The sequence below is a fragment of the Aquarana catesbeiana genome, linkage group LG01, assembly GCF_042186555.1.
Source record: "Aquarana catesbeiana isolate 2022-GZ linkage group LG01, ASM4218655v1, whole genome shotgun sequence".
Classification (NCBI taxonomy): domain Eukaryota; kingdom Metazoa; phylum Chordata; class Amphibia; order Anura; family Ranidae; genus Aquarana; species Aquarana catesbeiana.
In genome coordinates this window covers 641,656,248-641,662,396 of record NC_133324.1, presented here as the reverse complement: position 1 = coordinate 641,662,396, position 6,149 = coordinate 641,656,248, and positions in this window count along the sequence as shown.

Sequence of the window (6,149 nt, the reverse complement as noted above, 5' to 3'; positions counted from 1 at the left end):
CCCAGGTAATACAAACATGGTACAAATGTTTAACTTTGCCATGTTTTTTGGCAATTTTTTGCCGCTCTATATACTATTATGCTTGTTGTTCTTATACCTATATCCTATTACACTTTTAGGCACCCGTCTCCCCCTCCTTTCTGGGGCATCCTTGCGAGCATTGTTGGACTGCTTCAGGACAAGCATTATACCTGCCCCCATTGATTTCAGCCATAGTCTATCTAAGCTTGTATCTGACACATGGGATCTACTCCACTATACATGAGATCTATCTCTTAGTTCATTTTAAATCATATGAATTGAGCTTTGAGGTACAGCTGAATGAACACCCTTGGCCTGACGTTTCATCTACTGGTGTGCATGTTTCTAAGATTTGAACATACATCTGTAAGTACGAATAGACATTTTTTGTTTAAGTTTTACATGTGCCATAACTGCTTAAACCAATTGTTTGTAAATTACTTACTTACAATACTGATATAATACTCCCTCCCCTTTTCCTTTTCTCTCGATAGAATATGGAATAGTCTGCTTTTCTATTAACCTTGAAGAAGGATATACATATGTCAAAAACATTTCTTTTTGGCTTCCGAAACATGTCGGTGATTTAAGTCTAGCAGCTACTCCTATCTCCAATTGAGATGTCTTATTGTTTTTATATTTTTTGTATATTTCCATTGTCATATTTTTCTACTTTGTATTAATAAAGTGAATATTTTTTTTATATACAATTTGGGTGTACCCTAATTTGCATTTCATCTGTGTCTGTACTATCCTTGGGGCCAATCTTTCTCTATTTATATTTTTGGGATGTGACACAGAGTCTGGGGTTCCCCTATCACTGGTTGGCTTTCATATCTCTCTTCTTCATTTTCCTGTCCTGTTTTAGGACCGTTTGGCAACACAAACAAAACAGCTGTTTTACGAATCTGAGCGGTCACTTTCAAATAGACCTTGACCGCTTTCACCACATCAAGAGAATGTAGTGACCTCTCTTCCACAGAACGAGGTTCTGGAAAAAATGAAGGCAGAACAATATCCTGGTTTAAATGAAAACCTGACACTACCTTTGGTAGGAATTTAGGATGAGGCCGCAATACAACCTTATCCTTATTAATAATCAAATATGGCTCTTTACAGGAAAGAGTAGCCAATTCTGATACTCTTTTTGCAGAAGATATGGCAACCAAGAAAATTATTTTCCTCGTCAAGAGGACTAAGGGAATATCTCGTATTGGCTCAAAAGGCTGTTTTTGTAATGCCGACAGGACTAAACCTAAGTCCCAAGGGCTCAGGGGTGACCTAACTGGAGGATTAATTCATGTTATCCCCTGAATATCAGAGAGTGTGAAGCAAGTGGTCGTTGAAAAAACACAGATAAGGCCGAAACCTGGCCTTTGATAGTACCCAAGGCCAGCTTCATTTCTAATCCCATCTGTAGGAATTCAAGGATCCTACCTATGACATATTTCCTGGGGTGCAAACCCCTGGATTCGCACCAGGAGACATATGCCTTCCAGACTCTATAGTATGACTCTGGAGGCTGGCTTCCTAGTAGAAACTACTGAAGCTGACAGCCCATGGTGTTTCAGAATGTTGGTCTCAATAGCCAACCCATTCAATTTAGCATTTGTAAGGTAGGATGAAATACCGGACCTTATGAGAGAAGGTCTGGCCACAGTGGTAGGGTCCAAGGGTCCCCTACTGCCATCTTTATGATCTTGGCAAACCAAGATCTCCTGGGCCACAGGCTGGGGCCACAAGAAGCACCTCCTTCCCTTCTTGCTTGATCCTGCGAAGAAGGCGCAGAAGCAGCAGAACAGGAGGGAATGCATAGATCAGTGAAAACTGATCCCATGGAAAAACCAAGGCATCTGTTCCGTATGCCAACGGATCCCTTGTCCTTGACACAAAGTTGTTGATCTTGTCGAACCTGGATGCAAACAGATCCACGTTCGGAACTCCTCATCTTTGACATATTGACAGAAAAATGTCGGGGTGAAGGGACCATTCTCCTGGGAACAATTGTTGGCGACTTAAGTAGTCCGCCTGCCAATTCTCTATTCCTGGAATGAAAATTGCTGATAGGCAAGGAATATTGTTTTCTGCCCAAGATCAAATATGATTCACCTCTCTCTGGGCCGCACGACTTCTCGTGCCCCCTTGGTGATTGTTATAGGCCACTGCTGTGGCACTGTCGGATTGGATCCTGACAGGACAATTCCGTAGTCTGCGCGTCCAGGCCTCTAGGGCCAGGCGTACTGCCCGAATCTCTAGAATATTGATGGGCAAGGTCCTCTCTGATTTGGACCATTTCCCTTGGACAGACGCTTTTTCCAGGACTGCTCCCCAGCCCAGAAGGCTGGCATCTGTTGTTACCACCTTCCAAGTGACTGGTAGAAAGGATTTTTCTTTTTGAAGATTACTGGTTATCAACCACCAATTGAGGCTCTGACGCACTTCAGGGGATAAACGCATTGGGAAGTCCAGAGCTTGGACCTTCTTGTTCCAAGTTGACAGGATACTGTTTTGCAGACGTCTTGAATGAAACTGCGCATAAGGAACGGCCACGAAAGAAGCCACCATCTTTCCCAATAACTTCATGCAAAGTCGAATAGAAGGATTCTTCTATGTTTTGACCAACTGCGTCAGTTCCTTTATGGAACCGATCCTTTCCTGGGGCAAAAACACCTTCTTCTGAACTGTATCTATGATCAGCCCCAAGTACTGCAATCTCCTTGATGGTTTTAAGGAGGATTTCTCTAGATTGGGAATCCAACCTAGGTATTCCTGGTAGCTGACTGCGGTGACCAAACTTTGGTTTAAGCATGCTACCGACAGATCTATCAAGAGTAGATCATCTAAGTAGGCTAGTATTGTTATACCTTGAGCCTTTAACCTGGCTAAAGGAGGAGCCAGGACCTTTGTAAACACTTGAGGGTGCAGTAGCTAGACCGAAAGGCAGAGCTGAAAATGAAGATTTACAAAAAGATTACAAACTGAAAATGAAGATTTTCTACCTCTAAGCGTAGAAATTTCTGGTGAGCGGGGAAAATTGGCACATGGAGATAAGCATCCTTGATGTCGATTGACGCCAGAAATTCTCCCCCTTGTAGGATGGAAACTACTGATTGGATTGACTCTATGCGAAAGGAACGGATATTCAAAAACTGGTTTAGATCTTTGAGATCTAAAATGGGTCTGACATCCCCATTTGGTTTTGGAACCGTGAAAAGGTTTGAATAAAAAAGCTAATCCTTGCTCTTCCAAGGGGACCACCGATATCACTCTTTGAGACAAGAGATGATCCAAAGCTAGAAAGAGACTTCTTTTTCACTGGATCTCTGGGAACGTTTGATCTGAGAAAATGAGGAGAGGGGAACTCTCAGAACTCTAGTTTGTAACCTAGAGAAATTGAGAAAGCCACCCATCTGTCTTGACATTGTTCCTGAAAGGACTCTTGAAAACTGTAGAAGCCTTCCCCCCACTCGAGCGAGCGGGAGTGTCCCCTCATAAGGAGGCTTTAGTATTATGTTTTGTGGGTTTCCTCCCTCCAGGTCCTCTTTTGGCCCTGGAACTGACAATGAGGTTTACCTCTTGATCCTGATGGTGGAGGCCGTCGTGACTGCCTGGAGGCTGATGCCCCTGGCACTGGAGATGAAGCACGTTTAAAAGAAAAATGCTTAAACTTCTTCTTAACCAATAAAAGAGAACTTTTCCCATTAGAAATTCTTTGGATATACTTATCCAGATCGTCTCCAAATAACCATTCACCATGAAATGGGAAACTGGCCAAGAGTTTTTTGCATGGCACTTCGGCTGACCAATTTTTCAACCATAGGATTCTACGCACATGTACCAGCCCTAGCATGAGCCGTGGGGCCTGGAGAATAGAATCTTTCATAGCGTCTACTGTAAAACACAACACTTCTGATATCCCGGCCAAATCCTGAGCCTGCTGAACCTTCTTGTTCCAAGTTGACAGGATACTGTTTTGCAGACGTCTTGAATGAAACTGCGCATAAGGAACGGCTACGAAAGAAGCCACCATCTTTCCCAATAACTTCATGCAAAGTCGAATAGAAGGATTCTTCTATGTTTTGACCAACTGAGTCAGTTCCTTTATGGAACCGATCCTTTCCTGGGGCAAAAACACCTTCTTCTGAACTGTATCTATGATCAGCCCCAAGTACTGCAATCTCCTTGATGGTTTTAAGGAGGATTTCTCTAGATTGAGAATCCAACCTAGGTATTCCTGGTAGCTGACTGCGGTGACCAAACTTTGGTTTAAGCATGCTACCGACAGATCTATCAAGAGTAGATCATCTAAGTAGGCTAGTATTGTTATACCTTGAGCCTTTAACCTGGCTAAAGGAGGAGCCAGGACCTTTGTAAACACTCGAGGGTGCAGTAGCTAGACCGAAAGGCAGAGCTGAAAGGCACACCTCTATAAACTGGTCCTTTAAGGACTGAGATACACTGATCGCTGCCAGCACAGGCTGAACGACTGAACCTGCGAGCAAAATATAGTTTTTAAAAAGGAATTCCATCTTCTTATCTGTTGGATCCTTTAGCATTGTCTACTGGACAAGTCAGGTTTTCGTTTACAGAGGATATAACAGCGTCAATTTCTGGAATTTCCCATTACTTACAGAACTCTTCCTCCATAGGATAAAGTATTGAAAACGTTTTCGGAGGAAAAAACTGTTCATCTGGGGGCTCCTATTCAGAATATATAAGCTTTTTTAGCCATGAATGGATGGGAAAAGCATGAACAGATTGGTGAGGCTTTAGTGAACCCAAACTAGAAGTGGGCTGATCGACTGCGTTATTGGCAGTAAAAATGTGGAGCGGACCAATTCAGTGAGAGACCGTACCAACAACCTTTCCTGCATACCTGATCCTTCCGTATTAGGTCATCAGCCTCTTCCTGGTCCCTTGAGAGAAATTCGTCATCTCTTGCCCCTTGTTCCTCAGCATGAGGGTCCTGAGCAATGGACGGGGACCTGCTACGCTTAGTCACACTCTGGGATGCAATTAAAGCATCAATTTTTTGCTCCAAACTTAAAATGGTTGAAGAAAAAAACCTCCTTAGTAATATACACAGGGGCTGCAGTGTTAAGAGCAGCTGCAACACTTGCCCCTCCTGATGGCTCACTCTGACCTGCCATATTACTCTTAGGGGAGGATGCCATCCTTTTTGAGATGGTTCTAGACTTCTGTGTGACTATAGTTTTTCTGGAGCCCTTTTTTGAGGTGTTTTTAACCCCCCTTCCGACCATAGCCCGATGCACAAAGCAGAGGTACTACCAGAAGGAATGCATCCACTGCTTGAGCAATAGTCCAGCTCTGCTGCGGCTATTAATGCTCAGCTTGATGCAGTAGTAAATGTGTCAAAAGGTATGCCTGTGTCACCAAACCTTTTATATGCCACCTTTGCTCTTGTGTCCCTCCGCAGAACGCAACAGCAATAATGGTGCCTTTTAAAACACTCCTTCCCGCGCTGCACGTTGGAGGAAGCCAACACCGCGCTAAGCCCTGCCCCCCCCCCCATCGTCTACAGCCCTTACTCTTTCCTTCAAAAAAGAGCTTTTCCTGCGCGAGCTCCAATCCTATGGGATTGCAGAGAGTGGGGAAGACATGGCGAAGGGGGGCCTGGAAGCTGCTGAGCGGCATGCCGTTTGTGCCCCCTTTTTTTTTTTTTTTGAAGCGCTCCTTCCTCAAGAAGAGGGGAAGAAAAAGAAGCACAGGGGGGGCGTCTGGTGGGGTGGAACCCCCCCCCCCAGACTTACCGGACTTCTGCTGCCGGCGGAAGAAAAACTGCAATTTCACAGTGTTTGCTTGCACAGATAGATGAATTTATAGAAGTTTTTTTATATATTTCTTGGTTTATACATCAGCACTATAGCACTTTAAGTTTTTGCACATGCTGCTATGCATGCATGAAGATTGACTGCGTGTGTTCCCTGCATGCTTAGTATTGCCACAGTTGATACATGTTGATGAGTAGAGCATGGGTTAGTGTTTTATAGATTACACACTGTGTGTATTTTTTTAAATAGATACGACGTATGAGTTTTTACTATTGTTTATTCACACATAACCCCTCAGTTCCTATATATTGACATTACACTGTTATTATATCAGGT